At 50.0% G+C, this 19,541-nt stretch overlaps 1 protein-coding gene across 4 annotated transcripts in view; it reads left to right on the top strand.

Annotated features, from left to right (window-relative positions):
- Positions 1–19,541, top strand: part of hivep2a (HIVEP zinc finger 2a) — a 224,562-nt gene that overhangs the window by 49,057 nt on the left and 155,964 nt on the right. The gene's annotated exons all lie outside the window — the stretch shown is intronic.

Raw genomic sequence — 19,541 nt, 5'->3', positions numbered from 1 at the left:
GGTCTCATTCTGCACTGTAAATTCTATGATTCTTTGCATTGATCTCCCATGGTTTTGTACATGAGCTTGAATGGATTCAGGAGAGGGGTTGAATGAGCACAGGTACATGCAATTCAACCCCTGAAAATCACACATTCTGACCTGATTAATTTTCAAGTTGATTTAATGTTATTTAAAGTCAAATAATGATTGTAAAGAAAGGCGAGATAGTTGGTGCATTGGGGCTTCTCTACAGGGCAAGTTGAGGGACTGGGAGGTGTCACACTGTGGTGCAACAGTGCCGCCAGTGGCTGGAGGCTCTCACTACAGCATGAGAATTTTATGCAGATCACTTCTTTTTAAAAAGGAATACATAGTATAAAGATGACACAAATATGACACCAGAAAGTCAGATTTTGTAGCCAGGAAATGTGAGCAAGCATGAGACTTTTTTAAAATATAGTTGTTGCACTGATACCAATCCTGAACTCTGAAGCTCTGAACTGCTCCGAATCTGAAAGTGAGTATGTTCTGAGTATCAGAAACTAGCAACAGAACCCAGTGTGTTCAGCTTTTCAAATAAAATAGATGATTTTGTTGGATTTCAACGCGGTTTTTAGAGACTGAATCCCAGTCTTTCTGGAATCCCATTGCAAACCTGTTGTTGAAACCCTTCTTTCCTCCCCATTTGACCATCCCAACACTCTCCTGGCCAACCAACCACTTCAGACCCTCTGATAAGTTGGGCGCATCCAAAATCTGGTATCTTAACTTGCACTGAATCCTCCTCATCCATCACTCCTGTGCTTGCTGACTTAAATTAGCTCTCGGCCCCAGCAGCACCTGGATTTTACAATCACGCCCTCGTGTTCAAACCCTATCCATGGCCTTGCCCCTTTCTACCTGTGTCACCTCCTCCAGCCCTACAACCCTCAGCAATCACTGCACTCCTCCAATTCTGGCTTCTTGCGCAGCCTTGATTTTATTCACTGCGCCAGTCACAGCCATATCTGCAGCACGGTAACACAATGGTTAGCACTGTTGCTTCACAGCGCCAGGGTCCCAGGTTCGATTCCCGGTTTGGGTCACTGTCTGTGTGGAGTCTGCACGTTCTCCCCGTGTCTGCGTGGGTTTCCTCCGGGCGCTCTGGTTTCCTCCCACAAGTCCCGGAAGACGTGCTTGTTAGGTGAATTGGCCATTCTGAATTCTCCCTCTGTGTAGCCGAACAGGCGACAGAATGTGGCGACTCGGGGCTTTTCACAGTAACTTCATTGCAGTGTTAATGTAAGCCTACTTGTGACGATAGTAAAGATTATTATTATTTAGTTGCCTTAATCTTTAGACTTCCCAATGCAAAGCTATCAGGCGCTGCATAAAACCTCCCACTCTGACCAAATGCTCCGTCGCCTATCTCGTCGAGTGGCGCAGTGACAATTTACATGGGATAACTGTTGCGGTGTAACGCCTTGGTGAGCTTAAAAGGCAGTATATGAATGCAAGTTTCTGAACTCTGAGATTTGCAAATCCCGTGTAACATGAGCTCCAACTGACCTTTCGAGACAGAGGATGTGTCACGTATTGTGTCTTTTTATTGCTCTAACTCACCCCCTTCCCAGCTCTCCTCCCTCCCCCACCCACAGCTCCCTGCGACCTCTTTGGGTTGGCTCCTTCCTGGCCGTCACCTGTCTTCAGGTCGCTGCGGTGAGTCAGGCTCCTGTTTTCAGATGTTTACAAAATAATTTGAGATAATCTAACCCTACAAAGGATGGCGATAGTGTGGAGCGCTAGGTCTTGCTTGTCAACGAGAAGCGACGATCTTGGGGTGTCAAGAAATTTGCAATGCGGAAATTCGAAAACAAATTGCGGCCAGGAATATTTTTGGGTGACTTAGTTAGTTGAAGGCTTCCAGATGAAGAAAGGGATTGGTCATTTTTTAACGACTGTTTGGACAATGATGTGGAATAAATTTCTACGGGAAGGCAGTTGGAACAGTGAGCGTCTCATCCAGGCAACTGTGGTGTTCTTTGTGTTGCTTATTTCTGGATGGTTGACGTCGTGTTTCACTAAAGAAACAAATTAGCTTTAACTTAAACAAAGCTATGATTTTATTGACACTACTAAACTGGGATTCGACACGTAGTCCTTAAGAATGCACAATTGATCAATAACATCTAACTACACTCACGTACTGCTAATCTCACTACTGGTACAAGCTATAGTCTAACCTTAGTTGCACTATCTGCCCTTCTGACCTTCACTAGCTATCTCCTGCATAGACTTCCCCCCTAAGCTCTAGCAGCACTGCCTTGAATAGTTATAACTGTAACTCCCTCTCGTGGCTACTCTTGGCACTGCATTAACCCTTGTAATGCTGATAGCTATGATAATACCACAGCAACAAGTAATCACCTCTGCTCTATGATCGCAGGACACTGGTTCACAGTCGAGCAGGGAGATTACCCGCAGTGTGCTGCAGGATATTTGACCATAAAGCATTTATGCTGAAACCAAATATCTGCTCGTTATTATACAACTGATTGTTGGGCCTTGCTATGCATAGATTGGCTGCTATGTTTCTTGTATCACAATTGCTACACTTCAAAAATACTTCGCTGGCTGTGAAGCATGTTGGCCCATTCTGACTTTCTTTCTTAGCTCTGTCTTTTCATTCATTCGAGGGTTGTGGGTGTTGCTGGCGAGGTCAGCATTTGTTGCCCATCTCTAATTGCCCATGAAAAGGTGATGGGGAGCTGACTTGGTGTAGGTATACCCACTGTGCTATTAGGAAGCGAGTTCCAGGATTCTGACCCAGTGACAGTGAAGGAACGGGGATATATTTCCAGCTCAGGATGATGAGTGGCTTGGAGGGGAACTTCCAGGTGGTGGCGTTCCCATGTGTCAGATGTGCTTGTTCTTCTCGACGGTCGTGGGTTTGGAAGGTGGTGTCTAAGGAGCCCTGGTGAGTTACTGCAGTTCATCTTGTAGATGGTACACACGGCTGCCACTGTGCACCGGTGGTGGAGGGTTTGAATGTTTGTGGAAGGAGGAGCAATCAAGCGGGGCTGCTTTGTCCTGGATGGTGTTGAGCTTCTTGAGTGTTGTTGGAGCTGCACTCATCCAGGTAAGTGGGGAGTATTCCATCACACTCCTGACTTGTGCCTTGTAGATGGTGGACAAGCTTTGGGAGTCAGGAGACATAGATAAGTGTAAGAGCCCAAGCGAGCAAGCTCATTTATAAATAGACAAGTTAAGACTAGTCCAGCTTGCAAGCATTATTCATTCTAATGCCCCTTTCCTGTCCTCTGGTTTCAGTTCTGTTTTTTCTCCCCGTATCCTTATTTACCTAATAACAACAGATATATTCTTGCCTCAGTGAGTGTGAGAAGGTGTGTGGTATTGTCACTGGTCTAATCATCAAGAGTCTAAGGTTCGAATCCCACCATGGTAGACGGTGAAATTTGAATCCAATTAAAATCTAAAATTAAAAGTCTTCTGATGACCAAGAAGCTATTGTTGATTGTTGTAAAAACCCATCTGGTTCACTAATGCCCCTTCAGGATCGGAAATCTTCCGTCCTTACCTGGTCTGGCCTACATGTGACTCCAGATCCACAGCAATGTGGTTGACTCTGAAGTGGCTCACATCCCAAAATAAGCATTAGTGAGTTTGATAAGCCAGCTCGGAAATTCAGACGCGATTTTAAAATGTCTGGAAATAAAAGGCGGGATTCTGTGATCCTGAGGCTAAGTGTTGACTCCGTCGGAAACGACGTCGTGTTTCCCGACGGCGTCAACACGGCCTCAGGATCAGCAATTCTGGCCCCTACAGGGGGCCAGCACGGCACTGGAGCGGACCACCAGCTGCTGATCCTGGCATCAACTGGGCGCCTTGGGATCTGGCATTGCCCAGTGGCACCAACGCGCGCATGCGCAGTGGCTCGCTGTCTGTCCTGCAACTAAGACCCTTCAATTTTGCACATGTACAGAACACACCCATGCACATCAGTGCACCCTCCTTCTGAGGGACCACTCTGACAGGTTCACCAGCAACGCCCCCCGCCCCCCTCCCCTCCCACTCGTACGGTCCCCATGGTAACATGCCCTTTAATTTTCTCCCCGAGGCTTGCGCACTCTGGTCTCAGTAAAAAGTGATTATAAAGCTGCCCAATTGTTGTTTTAAAGAAAAAACGATTTGCACATGTTCTTTGAGGAAGAAAACCTGCCTCCTTTACCCAGTCTGGGCCTGCATGTGACTCCAGTCCCACGCCAAGACGATTGACTCGAAACGGCCCTCTGCCGTGATCCGGCAATCAACTCCGGTATAACAAGTCCCTCCAAAGAATGAAGAGAATGAACTCCTTTCCGGACACCAGGCGGCCTGGAGCAGTTGAAGGATGTGGCCTGTGCACAGGATGGGCCATGAATGGTGGTTAACCAGTGACATTCTGAGAAAGAAGCATGCAAAACTGCAATGCCCCACCCGTTTCCACGATTGAGCTTGTTTGGCTCAGCACAGTTGAGGGTTTTCTAAGTATTTTAATTGGTAAGGTAGCGTCGTTTGCAAAGCACATTATGCAAAAGTTTATTCCTAGAAAAGCAGGAACAAGTCTGGAACTGCACCCTGACCGAGAGAGACTTCCGTGTTAGTGCAGGGTTTCCTGATACTTGCTGAGGCACCTGCATATTACACCTCAATGTGGCCCATGTGGAGGGAGGTGCGAGGGCTGGTGCGGCAGGCTGATGGGCAGGTGTAGAGACCCTCGGTACGTCGCCAGGTCACTGTTCAAACCCGTCATGAGCTGAGTTCACCCTCCGCGGCACAGTGCTTTGGGGATAGTTAAAGCAAATCCCAGTGCTGGGGGCTGGAGCTGAAACAAAATATCAGCAAAGCTTACCGTTTATTTCTGAGGCTATCCAGCAATGCTGGCTGCAAAGTGTGAGCTTGTGAACCGTTGGTGAGATGCAATTCACCCCCCCCCCCCCCCCCCCCCCCCACCGTGCCCCCCCGGCAGATAAACTATTGTTTGCAATGTTGGTTTGTGTTCCCACAGTGGCGAGGACATCCGGCTTGCCTGTTAATTTGCACGTGCCTCAAGCACGGTAGCACAGTGGTTGGCACTGTTGCTTCACCGTGCCAGGGACCCAGGATCGATTCCCGCTTGAGTCACTGTCTGTGCGGTGTCTGCACGTTCCCCCCGTGTCTCCGGGTGCTCCGGTTTCCTCCCACAACTCCCGAAAGATGTGTTTGTTAGGTGAATTGGACATTCTGAATGCTCCCTCTGTTACCTGAACAGGTGCCTGAATCTGGCGACGAGGAGATTTTCACAGTAACTTCATTGCAGCGTTAATGTAAGCCTACTTGTGACAGTAATAAAGTTTATTATTTTGTTGATTCTGAGTGTTCGAGTACAGGAAATATCTTGGAAATACGTTTGTTTTATCTTTCTAAATTTGGATAGCAAATTTAGTTTGTTCAAAAGCTATGGAATCTCGTGGCTTCATTCCAAAAGCAGGTGCTTTTCATCTCAATCTCTTTTTTTAAATTTTTTAATTTGTTTTTTTATTTATTTTTTTAAAAAATTTAGATTACCCAATTATTTTTTCCAATTAAGGGGCAATTTAGTGTGGCCAATCCACCTACCCTGCACATTTTTTTGGGTTGTGGGGGCTAAACCCACGCAGACACGGGGAGAATGTGTAAACTTCACACGGACAGTGACCCAGAGCCGGGATCGAACCTGGGACCTCAGCGCCGTGAGGCGGTTGTGCTAACCACTAGGCCACCGTGCTGCCCTTTCATCTCAATCTCTAGCAACTTTGAACAAAATGTGACTGCTCCCTAACCGGATCTCCCCTCACGCCCAAGGGTCCAGTCAACGAGCGTAACATGAAGGAATGGTGGAACAGACTCAGAAGGGGCTGAATGATTTCCAATTCCTCCACTATTATGGCAAAGTTTGGTTGGAGCATGTTCTGTTGAACAAGATCTGATACAATGCGACGATTGCTTAATAACTCTATTTATCTCCATTATAAAATCGTACACACAGTGATAGGCCATTCACCCCATCATACGGTGCTGGCTCTTTGCTAAAGCCATTCACTTAGTCCCACTTATACTGTCCTACCCTCTCAGCACTGTTATTATCCCCCACCCCTTGGGGCAGCATGGTGGAGCAGTGGGTTAGCACTGCAGCCTCACAGCGCCGAGGTCCCAGGTTCGATCCCGGCTCTGGGTCACTGTCCGTGTGGAGTTTGCACATTCTCCCCGTGTCTGCGTGGGTTTCGCCCCCACAACACAAAGAGGTGAAGGCAAGGTGGATTGGCCATGCTAAATTGCCCCTTAATTGAAAAAATAGAATTGGGCACTCTAAATTCATTTTTAAAAATTATCCCCCACCTCCCCATTCAAGTATATCTCTGAATTCCCTGTCTGAATGTTGCGGTTGAACCTGCTTCCAATGTATTTCCAGGCAGCGCATTCAAGATCACAACAACTCACTGCTTTAAGGAAAGAGCCAGTCGCCCTTGACGGGGTAGACACTGAGAGGTTGCTTCCCCTGGCTGGGGAACCCCGAACACAGGGTCACAGCCTCAGGGTCAGGGGTCGATCATCCACAACTCAGTTTCTGTTCTCAGAGGATGTGGAATCTTTGGAATTCTCTGCCTCTGAGGGTTGTGGAGACTCAGACATTGAGAATGTTCAAGACTGAGATTGATCACAGAGGCCGCAATAGACCAAGTTTTGGCGTTTTCGGGAAACCGGAGATGTGGAGAGTGGGTGGGAAAGTGGAGCTGTGCAGAGGATGAGTCACGATCGCGTTGAATCGCAGAGGAGGCTCGAGGGGCGTATGGCCTTTTCCCGCTCCTGTTTTTATGTTCTTATGTTTCTTACCCCGTCCATTAACCTTGGATTTCAGGGTGGGATTCTCTCAGCCCCGGGGCCCGGCTGGAGAATCTTCGCGACCGGCGTGAATCGTCCCACGCTGCCTCGATGCCGGGATGCGATTCTGTGCAGAGTGGAGAATCGGCGCCATTGGCGTGGCCGTGATTGGCGCGGCGCCGGTCGGGGGCCGCTCTACACGGCCGGCCCGCCCATTCTCAGCTCGGGACGGGCCAAGCGGCCACAGCAAAAATCCCGAGTCCTGCCGTGCCGTTCTAACTTGCTCTCAGCCGGTGGGACATCGGCGTGGAAGGGTCAGGGGGCGGCCTGTGCTGACAATCTGTGCTATATCGTTTGTAACCCCTCACCTTGGGGATCTCTTTGTTTCTCCAATTAAGGGGCAATTTAGCGTGGCCAATCCACCTACCCTGCACATCTTTTGGGTGGTGGGGGTGAGACCCACGCAGACAGGGGGAGAATGTGCAAACTCCACACGGACAGTGACCCAGAGCCGGGATCGAACCTGGGACCTCGGCACTGTGAGGCAGCAGTGCTAACCACTGCGCCGCCGTGCCACCCAGGCATCTCTTTTTTTAAACTTCCATTCCCCTCCCATCCTGCCTCCTCGCGCCCCAGCCCACTGAAGAAACAAGGGTTTTCAGCATGAATTTTATTTAACCTAAATATTTTGAGCACAATTGCTGATGCGGAACTGAGAGAACAAGGATGCCCCCTTTAAAGGGAACAGCATGGTAGCACAATGGTTAGCACTGTTTCTTTATAGCGGCAGGGTCCCAGGTTCAATTCCCGGCTTGGGTCACTGTCTATGCAGAGTTTGCATGTTCTCGCCGTGTCTGCGTGGGTTTCCTCCGGGTGCTCCGGTTTCCTCCCACAAGTCCCGAAAGACGTGCTTGTTAGGTAAATTGGACATTCTGAATTCTCCCTCCGTGTACCCGAACAGGCGCCGGAATGTGGCGATCGGGGGCTTTTCACAGTAACTTCATTGCACTGTTAATGTAAGCTCACTTGTGACACTGATAAAGATTATTATGAAAGTTTCTCCGTCACAATGAAGTGAAGCCGACAGAGAAGAAACAGACATGTTCAGGCAACACTGGCTCTGCGCCTGAGTAATGTTTGAAAATAGCGATGTCACTTAGTGCTCCGGGGTGCATTTCACACCCCTCCCAAGGGAAACCTCTGAAATGGACATAAATTAAATGTAACAAAACAGACTTTTCAATCGAAGGTTAAACCTGTTTTACCTTTCGAGATATTTTGAATTTTTATTATCTTTCAGATGGATAGGTGGGACCTTTTATTTAAGCAGGCTGAAAAAGGTGTTTGATTGGGTTATATATTAAAACATACGCCCGTGAAGCATCTGACTAAGCAACTAGGAAGGCAAATGGTATGTTGGCTTTCGTCGCAACGGGATTTGAGTGCAGGGGTAAAGGTGCCTTGTGCAGAACCTGGGTGAGACTGCTCCTGGAGTATTGTGTACAGATTTGGTCTCCTTATCTTCGGAATGATATGCTGGTCACAGGGGGAGTGCAACAACGGTCCAACCAGATTGATTCCTGGCATGGTGGGATTGTCTGATGAGGAGAGATTGGGGAGGCTGGGCCTGTGTTCCCTCGCACTTCAAAGACTGAAAAATATACTAAATTCTTACTGGGTAGATGCAGGAAGGATGTTTCCCCCAGCTGTGGTAGGGGTGGGGGGGTCTAGAACCAGGGCCCGCATTCTCAGAATATAGAGTGAGCCATTGAGGACTGAGATGAGGAGGCATTTCTTCACGCCGAGAATGGCAATTCTTTGGTATTCTCTACCCCAGCGAGCTGTGGAGACTGAGTCACTGAGCATGTTGAAGACAGAGATTGATGGATTTCTCAGTATTAAAGATAGCAGGGTATATGGGACAGCGAAGGAAAATGGCTTTGAGATAGACCCTCAGCTATGAATGGCAGGGCAGGCTCGAGGGGCCGAATGGCCTACTCCTGCTCCTATTTCTTACGTTTCTGTGACTAAGCTGTCCCTGTCACCGATGTCACCTTCTGTCTCAGATGCTGATTCATTTCCAATAAAGGTGAGATCAATAGTTCATCAATATGTCATGAACTCGGCAGCACGGTGGCGCAGTGGGTTAACCCTGCGGCCTCACGGCGCCGAGGTCCCAGGTTCGATTCTGGGTCACTGTCCGTGTGGAGTTTGCACAATCTCCCCGTGCTTGCGTGGGTTTCGCACCCGCAACCCAAAGATGTGCAGGGTAGGTGGACTGGCCATGCTAAATTGCTCCTTAATTGGAAAAAATTAATCGGGTACTCTAATTTTTTTTTAAAAATACGTGGTGAACTCCACTCGTAAGTGTTCATTCGGCACGATTAGAATGGCCAACAAGCAATCCTAGTTTGCTGCCCTCTGTCTGCATACCTGTATCTTTATCTCGTTTTAATGCACAGCGTGATTCCTCCACGGGAAAGAAAGAATGAGCGTGAATTTCTGTAGCGCCTTCCAATCCCAAGTCTGGCATTTCACAGCCATGTTAAATCAAGGCCCCTTCTCTCTTCTGAATCACAGAATCACAGGAATACATAGTGCAGACGAGGCCCTTCGGCCCAAATATAAATGTTGGAGGTGACATAGATCTTAGGGCACTCGTCTGAAGAAGGTGCAGGTGTCTTCCCCCCAGTAGGCTGACCGATATTCATCCCTCAATTGATGTAACCTCATCAGATTGGCTGGCCGTTTACGCAGCGCTGTTTACGGGATCTTACTGTGCGCAAATTGGCTACCATGTTTCCTACATTGGAAAAGTGACTATGCTTCTTTTTTTTTAAATTATACATTTAGAGTACCCAATTATTTTTTCCAATTAAGGGGCAATTTAGAGTGGCCAATCTACCTAGCCTGCACATCTTTGGGTTGTGGGGGTGAAACCCACGCAGACACGGGGAGAATGTGCAAACTCCAAACGGACAGTGACCCAGGGCCGGGATTCGAACCCGGGTCCTCAGCGCCGTAGGCAGCAATGCTAACCACTGCGCCACCGTGCTGCCCGTGACTACGCTTCTTAAGTACTTCATTGGGTGTAGCGTGCTTTGGGACATCCTGCGGTTGTAAAGGGCGCTGTATAAAGGAAGCTTTCCCTTGCTTCCTTGGGAATGTGGACTCTGTGGTGGACAACCATACGCAGCCACTCTGTGCAAAGCAGCATCTCACAAACATAGCCAGATAACCTGTTGTCGTTATGTTAGTAGAGGGCCAGGCGGCCCGGTGGTGCAGTGCTGCCTCACGGCGCCGAGGACCCGGGGTTCGATTCCGGCCCCGGGTCACTGCTCGTGTGGAGTTTGCACATTCTCTCCGTGTCTGCGTGGGTTTCGCCCCCACAACCCAAAGATGTGCAGGGTAGGTGGATTGGCCACGCTAAACTGCCCCTTAATTGGAAAAAGTAAAAAAAAATCTATATTAAAAAGTGAGAGTGCCTCTGCTCTTTGAATAGGACGTAGAGATTATCGCCATACACCTGACCAGGAAAATGGGGTTTCCAGGTTACCATTTCATCTGGGGTGTCAGAAGAATGTTGGCGATGTGACAAAGCTTTTGCTATTCCCATTTAAGGCCATGAGAACATAAAAGCTGGACCTGGTCACATGACTCCTCAGGCCTGTGCTGCTACTCAGCAAGACCATAGTTCATCTTCTGCCACATCCTACCTCTGTATGACTTAGTCCCCCCGGTGTCCCAGGCTCTCTCCTTCTCAGGCTTGAATTTACTCAACAGCTGATATCCTCAGCTCTCCGTGTTTGAGAATTCCGGAGATTCACAACCCTCTGATTGAAGACGCTTCTCTTCATCTCTGTCCTAAATGATCAATCCCGAGTGTACGACCCTTGGTTCTCGGCTGTCCGGCCAGGAGGAACAGCCACACCTCATCCACCAAGTCGAACTGTCCTACGTTTCAATATGGTCATCTCTGTTTCAAAGAACAGCGAATGGAAACCGGAAGTGCTGGAAATACTCAGCAGGCTTGGCAGCGTCTAAGGATAGAGACACAGAGTTAACGTTTCATGCCCCTGTCCTTTCGTTGTGCTTCAAAGGATACTTCCGAAGATAATGGGCCCTTTCAACTCAATCCCTCCATATTGGCCAACTCTCTGATCCCAGGAATCACCTTGGTGAACCTTTGTTACGCCTCATGTCAGACAAGTGTATCCTCCCGTAGATAGGGAGATCAGAACTTCACGCTCCACTTCAGATGTGGTGGCACCAATACCCTATATAATTGCAACAAGAACTTCCTCACTCTTCTGAGCCCTGTCAGCTCCCAGCAGTACAGTTCCTGCCCTTCCAGATGTGACTTTTGCGTGGGTGAGAGCATTTTTGCATAGTTGGTACTGAGGTGAAGCAACAGATGGTGAAGGCAGGTTTTCTCACTCGTTGTGTGAACCAATTTGCTTTGACTAATTCAAGCTCTGTTTCTACTGGTGCCAGGGGAGGGCCTGTGTGCACCATTTCTTGAAGCCTGGATCCTTGGGGCAACCTGGTGGCTTCAAGGATGGACCATGGAATCACTTGGGTTCCATTGCTGCTTGATATACGATTGAAGCAAAGCAAGGAAGCTCAAGAGTAATGTGGAGACTAAAGCTAGTCTGAGAGACTTTTTTCTCCGCAATTTCTTTGCAGGAATGTGCTAAATAAGTCTGGTGATGACTCCTAGTTTCATTAGTCACATTAGAGGTTTGAATGCACTGAATCTCATTTACAGTTCACAGTTTTATATCCTGTTTCATAGGCAGTTGATTAATACACTATTCACACACATGGTGATATATTGAAACACTACATACCGTGCCATGGACTAATGGGATTCAATTCCCTCACTTCATGTGTTTTTTATTCGATTTCTGTGTAATCTAGTTCAGTACTGAGGGAGTGCCGCACTGTCAGAGGGTCAGTACTGAGGGAGTGCCGCACTGTCAGAGGGTCAGTACTGAGGGAGTGCCGCACTGTCAGAGGGTCAGTACTGAGGGAGTGCCACACTGTCAGAGGGTCAGTACTGAGGGAGTGACGCACTGTCAGAGGGTCAGTACTGAGGGAGCGCTGCACTGTCAGAGGGTCAGTACTGAGGGAGTGCCGCACTGTCAGAGGGTCAGTACTGAGGGAGTGCCGCACTGTCAGAGGGTCAGTACTGAGGGAGTGCCGCACTGTCAGAGGGTCAGTACTGAGGGAGTGCCGCACTGTCAGAGGGTCAGTACTGAGGGAGCGCTGCACTGTCAGGGGGTCAGTACTGAGGGAGTGCTGCACTGTCAGAGGGTCAGTACTGAGGGAGTGCTGCACTGTCAGAGGGTCAGTACTGAGCGAGTGCCGCACTGTCAGAGGGTCAGTACTGAGGGAGTGCTGCACTGTCAGAGGGTCAGTACTGAGGGAGTGCTTCACTGTTAGAGGGTCAGTACTGAGGGAGTGCCGCACTGTCCGAGGGTCAGTACTGAGGGAGTACTGCACTGTCAGAGAGTCAGTACTGAGGGAGTGCTGCACTGTCAGAGGGTCAGTACTGAGGGAGTGCTGCACTGTCAGAGGGTCAGTACTGAGGGAGTGCTGCACTGTCAGCGGGTCAGTACTGAGGGAATGCCGCAGTGTCAGAGGGTCAGTGCTGAGGGAGTGCTGCACTGTCAGAGGGTCAGTACTGAGGGAGTGCTGCACTGTCAGAGAGTCAGTACTGAGGGAGTGCTGCACTGTCAGAGGGTCTGTATTGAGGGAGTGCGGCATTGTCAGAGGGTCAGTACTGAGGGAGTGCAGCATGTTCAGAGGGGCAGTACTGAGGGAGTACTGCACTGCCAGAGGGGCAGTACTGAGGAAGTGCTGCACTGTCAGAGGGTCAGTACTGAGGGAGTGCCGCACTGTCAGAGGGTCAGTACTGAGGGAGTGCCACACTGTCAGAGGGTCAGTACTGAGGGAGTGCTGCACTGTCAGAGGGTCAGTACTGAGGGAGTGCTGCACTGTCAGAGGGTCAGTACTGAGGGAGTGCTGCACTGTCAGAGGGTCAGTACTGAGGGAGTGCCGCACTATCAGAGGGTCAGTACTGAGGGAGTGCTGCACTGTCAGAGGGTCAGTACTGAGGGAGTGCTGCACTGTCAGAGGGTCAGTACTGAGGGAGTGCTGCACTGGCAGAGGATCAGTACTGAGGGAGTGCCGCACTGTCAGAGGGTCAGTACTGAGGGAGTGCCGCACTGTCAGAGGGTCAGTACTGAGGGAGTGTTGCACTGTCAGAGGGTCAGTACTGAGGGAGTGCTTCACTGTTAGAGGGTCAGTACTGAGGGAGTGCCGCACTGTCAGAGGGTCAGTACTGAGGGAGTGCTTCACTGTTAGAGGGTCAGTACTGAGGGAGCGCTGCAGTGTTGGAGGTGCTGGGGGCGATTGTCCAAAATGGAGGCCAAGTGTTTGCGCCGTCGTTAACGCCGTCGCATTTCATGACGGTGCGAAACTGCATGGGGGGCGACCGAATCTGTCCCCCACAGGGGGCTAGCACGGTGCTGGAGCAGTTCACGTCACTGGCTCCCTTCCCGGTGCCAAATGGGCACCGCGCCAACCCGCGCATGCGCAGTGGACTTGTTCAGCGCGCCAGTCCCGACTCAACATGCCGTCGGGATTCAGGGACCAGCCGTGCAAAAAGTAGGCCCGGGGGAGGAGAGGCCGGCCCGCTGATCGGCGGGCCCTGATCGCGGGCCAGACCCCATCGGAGGCCGGCCCCCGGGGACGGAGCCCCCCCCCCCCAGGCTGACCCCGACCCTTCGCGCAGAGTTCCCGCTGGCAGCGACCAGGGGTGAACAGCGTCGGCGGGACTCTGTCGTATCCGCACGGCCGCTCGGCCCATCTGGCCCGAGAATCGGCGGCCCCGCCGATTCCAGTGGCCCGCGGCTGGCGCCATGTCAAACGCGCCGGCGTAAATGGCGCCGATTCTCCGCACCTCGGAGAATCGCGCGCCGGCGTTGGGGCATCGGGGCGTCGTGGCGCGGTTGCAGCGAGTCTCCGGCCCGGCACGGGGCTTGGAGAATCGCGCCTGCTGTCTTTTGGATGAAATGCTGACCTGAACTCGATTTGCCTTCCCAAGGGGTACTGTTTCAAAGAAGAATAGGGGCGCTCCCCCCTTCCGGAACATTGTCCAATATTTCTGTCTCAATCAACGTCACAAAAAACAGCTTATCTAATCATTATCGCATTGCGATGTGTGGGATCTTGCAGTGTGTATATTGGCTGCTGCATTTCCTAAACTACAACCGGGAATACACTTCAAAAGCAGTTTGGTGTAAAAGACTTCATTGTACTTCATGTGAGGTTGTGTGATCGCAAAATGCTCTCTATAAATGCAATTCTGTTCTTTTATTATCCCATGAATTATCTGCCTAGATGTTTAGACTCATTCTGTTTTCATATTAGGTAAAGATTATCTGTGGTGTCCCATCCTAGTCATAGAGTCATGCAGTACAAAAGGAGGCCATTCAGCCCATTGTCACTGTGTTGGCTCTTTGAAAGATTAATCCATTTTGTTCATTTCACCTGATTTTACTCCATGGATCTGTATTGTGTTTCCTTTTCAAACCGTTTGTCAGTCCCCTTTTGAACATCACTGTTGAATTTGATTCCACCGCCCTTTCAGGTCAATCCATTCCAGACCACAACAGCTCGTCGCACCAAGTAATTCACCTCATCTTTGGGGCATCACGGTGGTGCAGTGGTTAGCACTGCTGCCCCACGCCGCCGAGGACCCGGGTTCGATACCGGCCCCGGGTCATTGTCCGTGTGGAGTTTGCACATTCTCCCCATGGGTCTCGCCCCAACAACCCAACAATGTGCAAGTTAGGTGGATTGGCCACGCTAAATTGCCCCCTTAATTGGAAAGCAAAAAGAATTGGATGCTCTAAATTTAAAACCAGAGAAAAAAATAATTCTCTTTCGCCCTTTTCTCAATGACCTTAAATCTGTGCCGGCTGGTTACCAACCCACCTCCCAGTGGAATTCTTTTCTTCTTATTGCTCGAGCAAAATCCTTCGTGTGAGTAAGGTTTTTCATCATTTGTACTTGTTACACGGCATGTTTAATCCTGTGTTTTATTTCACTGAATCACAAAGGGAAAATGCTGATGGGAGACCAGTTCTCCACACCCTTTAATAAAAGAGTCAAGGGTGAGTCATTCCGTGGTGCTTAAGGTGAAGAGCTTTCACGTTGTTGATAAATCCTGTGAACAGGGGCAATATCAATCAGTGTTCCTGCTTCTGAGCATCATCTCTGTGTGCATGTGCAAGCTCACATATGTGTGTGTGCATGTTTGTGTGTATGTGTGCATGCAAACCCTCATGTGTGTGTGTGCACGTGTGTGTACAAGTGTATGTACATGTATGTGCAAGCCCTCATGTGGGCATGTGTGTGTGCAGGCCCTCAGGTGTGTGCGCACGTGTGCATGTATATATATGTGTGAAAGCCCTCATGTGTGTACACGTGTGTGCATGCGGCAGGCCCTCATGTGTGTGTTTGTGTGCGCGCATATATAAGAAAGCCCTCAAAAGTGTGTGCTTCCGTGTGTGTGTGCAAGCCCTCATACATATGTGAGTGTGTGCATGTGTGTGCAAGCCCTCGTGTGTGTGTGTGTGTATGCACTGTGTTTCTGCATGCCTGTATACATTGTGTGTGATTGTATGTGTGCAAGTTTGCATACATGCATGTGTATATCTGTGTGTGTGCAAGCCTGCAAATGTTTATGTGTGCAAACCCTCATATGCCTGTGTTACGTGTACATGCATGTGTGCGCACAGTCATGTGAGGGCAAACTTGCCGTGCTTGCATATATGTATGCATACGTGTATGCCAATGTATTCACGTGACCGTATTTGCGTTACGTAGGAGTGTTGTCTGTGCCTGTGTGTGTACATGTGTGTGCATGCATATACATTTATCTGTGCACATGTGAGTTCATAGAAACATAAATAGGGGCAGGAGGAGGCCATTCGGCCCTTCGAGCCTGCTCCGCCATTCATTATGATCACGGCTGATCATCCAACTCGATAGACTAATCCCGCTTTTCCCCATATCCTTTTATCCCTTTCGCCCTAAGTGCTATATCTAACTGCTTCTTGAAACCATACGATGTCTTGGCCTCAACTACTTCCTGTGGTAACGAATTCCACAGGCTCACCACTCTCTGGGTGAAGAAATGTCTCCTCATCTCTGTCTTACATGGTCTACCCCGTATCCTCAGACTGTGACCGCTGATTCTGGACAGACCCACCATTGGGAACATCCTTCTTGCATATGGGGAGTTGGTTGTGATGTCCATTCCATTGCTGAATAACCCACAGCCTCTTGGCTTGGGATAGGGGATGGTTGTGGTGTGGGAAGATGTGGCTGAGGAAAGGACAGGGGCTAGCTGATTTGTTCTTGCAGTGAGCCTGCATGGGATGTGACGGGCCAAGTGGCCTGCTCTGCACTGTAAACATGTTACGATTCAATCAGACGCCTTTTAAGAGGTTGAGCAGATTTTGTTGGCACGAGATGCAAATCTGTGGATTTTGCCAGATAATTTTGAATAAGTGCAGAAAGATTCTTCAGTGTTTGAGCTCGAATTGCATTCTGAGCCAACTGTTGTTTTAATTCATGCGCCTGATGATAATTTCTTAATTAGAACATGTGTGAAGTTTGACACGTTCCACAGATGATTAAATGCTGCAGGGATAATCGGAAAAATGGAATGGAAGTTCTTCCCCGCATCCATCTCGGATTTTGTTCCTCTCCTCCTCAGCACCCGACATGCCGTGGTTGGCGATGCAGTGTGACAGGCACCATCTGCTCCTTCGTACCTCTCCACAGTGGCCATTCTGCATGCGTGAGCACTGGGACTGCATCACTACCGCGGACACTGCCCTCTCTTCTCTGGTCCGCTTTTGCCTGTCCACATGCTTTCCTGCGGGAATCGCGAATTAGCAGTCGGAATTAGGAGCGCAGGCAGCTGTGTGGAATCACTCACGTCACCTTGGCCAAGACTGGCTGAACTTGGGATTGGGAATCGGACCCGACTGGCTGAGCTTCACTCTGGACAAAAGCTGTTTCCTCCAGTGAATGAGGTGACATCGAGCTCCCGGGGCCCTCAGCTCTGGATTTCCCTAAGCCTCCCGTCTCGCTACCTTACTCTCTTCCTATGAGACACCCCTTAAAATCCTCTCTGACCCAAGCTGTTTGCTGCCTGCCCCAATATCCCTTTCTCTGTCTCGGTGTCACACATGATTCTCCTGTGAAGCACGTTGGAAGGTTTTGTTCCTTTATTTTTTTGATTAAATTTAAAGTACCCAATATTTTTTTTCCCAATTAAGGGGAAATTTAGCATGGCCAATCCACCTTCCCTGCACATCTTTTTGGGTTGTGGGGGTGAGAACCACACAAACACGGGGAGAATGTGCAAACTCCACACGGACAGTGACCCGGGGCCGGGATCGAACCTGGGTTTTCAGCGCCGTGAGGCGGCACGGTAGCCCGGTGGTTAGCACTGTTGCTTCACAGCACCAGGGTCCCAGGTTCGATTCCCGGCTTGGGTCACTGTCTGTGCGGATTCTGCACGTTCTCCCCGTGTCTGCGCGGATTCCCACCGGGTGCTCCAGTTTCCTCCCACAAGTCCCGAAAGACGTGCTGTTGGGTGAATTGGACATTCTGAATTCTCCCTCTGTGCACCCGAACAGGCGCCGGAGTGTAGCGACTGGGGGATTTTAACAATAACTTCATTGCAATGTTAATGTAAGCCTACTTGTGACAATAAAGATTATTATTATAACCACTGCGCCACCGTGCCGCCCTATGATTTGTCACTTTAAAGGCACCGTATAGGTTGATGCTGTCGTAAAATAGATCGAGGCACCTTCGTAGAATCCCTACTGTGCAGCAGGAGGCCATTCGGCCCTTTGAGTGTGCACTGTCCCTCTGAAAGAGCACCCTACCTAGGTCCAATCCCCACCCTATTGCCGTCGTCCCATTTAACCTTTGGACACTTAGTGGCAATGTGGCCTGGCCAATGCAATTTGGACAGTGTGAAAGCCTTGTCTCTGCTTTGGGAATGTTGACTTACTGCAGGATGTGGGTGTTGCGATTATTACATTCTGAGCAGGATTCCCCCCCCCCCCCCCCCCCCCCCCGCCCACCCCGCTGGCCCCTACGTGTCTCAGACCCGGAACCTTCCCTACTTCTGTCCCCTGCTGCTTCTCGCCCTCTTTCCAGGCCCTGCGCCCCTTGACCTTTGGACAGGGCTGGGCTCAGGAGGAAAGAATCCGCCTTCACGCAGCATCGTTCATCACCTAAGGGCATCCCAAAGCGCTTTCCAACCAAGGAGGCAGAGTAAGGTGGAGAAAGCTGTAATTGTACCGGTGGTTAAGTTGTAAATCAGTCATGCTGCAGTGCCAGGAACCTGAGTTATATTTAAATTAATGGGAGCAGGGATTTAATCTCCATACGTCACCTCTCCGGTATCCACCTCTGTGGTGAGCTGACAGATAAACAGGTTTGAGATGCCCAGTTTGCAGTCCCTCTCTGACTGGCTGAGGTGAATCCCCCAGCACGCTCAGTCACTGCACACATTTCCTGATCACACAGCAAACTCTGTGGTCAGCAGCCCACCTCCTCACTTGGTCATGCTGCGTGGGGTGGCTGTGGAGGCAAAGGACAAGAACGATTGGAGTGAGAAATTGACGGGAGAGGGGGATGGGGGAAATAGAGAGATGAAAATGAAAATCGCTTATTGTCACGAGTAGGCTTCAATGAAGTTACTGTGAAAAGCCCCTAGTCGCCACATTCGGGGAGGCTGGTACGGGAATCGAACCGCGCTGCTGGCCTGCCTTGGTCTGCTTTCAAAGCCAGCGATTTAGCCCAGAGAGGGGAGAGGGGAGATGGAGAGTGAGGGAGAAAGAACATGGGGAGATGAAGAGAGATATAAAGTGGGAGAAAGGAAAGGCGACAGAGACGAAGAGTGCAGGACGAGGGGAGAGCGAGAGAGGGGAAGGGGAGGGAGGAAAGAGACATGGAGGGAGGGAGAGAGAGAAGCAGAGAGACAGACTGAGGCAAAGGGCAGAGGGAAAGAGAGACCGGGAGAGAGTCAGAAAGAGGGGGGGAAAGAGAGGGTGACAGAAAGTGAAAGAGGAGAGAGGGTGAGAGAGACGGGCAGAGAGAGGGAAAAAGGGGGAGAGAAAGAGAGAGGGGTGAGAAAGGGAGAGTGGCGAGAGAAGGACAGAGAAAAGGAGAGGGGTAAGAGTGAGGGGATGACAGAGAGGAAGAGGGAAAGTGGATGGAGGGAAGGAGAGAGGTGGAGGCAGAGAGAGAAAGGAGAGAGGGGGAAAGAAAGCGAGGGAGCAGGAAAGAGAGAGACAGATGAATAGGGAGAGAAAGAGTGAAAAGGGGGGGGGAAAGGGGCTGAAGGGAAGGAGAGAGTGGAAAGCAGCTGAGGGAGAGAGGAGGGGAAGGGGGAGAAAGGGGGCAAGAGAGACAGAGGGAAAGTGTTGAGACAGGGAGAGAAAGAGAGGGGGGGGCAAGAAAAGGGGGTGAAAGAGGGAGAGGCAGAGAAAGAGCGTGGTGTATATTGCCCATACCTGCTGCACCCCCCCCCCCCATGCAGAGTTTGCTTTGAATACAGTATTTCATTCATGAAATAT

Source organism: Scyliorhinus canicula, chromosome 1 (assembly GCF_902713615.1).
Source record: "Scyliorhinus canicula chromosome 1, sScyCan1.1, whole genome shotgun sequence".
In the NCBI taxonomy this organism is placed as follows: domain Eukaryota; kingdom Metazoa; phylum Chordata; class Chondrichthyes; order Carcharhiniformes; family Scyliorhinidae; genus Scyliorhinus; species Scyliorhinus canicula.
This window is presented reverse-complemented; position numbering and strand designations above follow the sequence as displayed.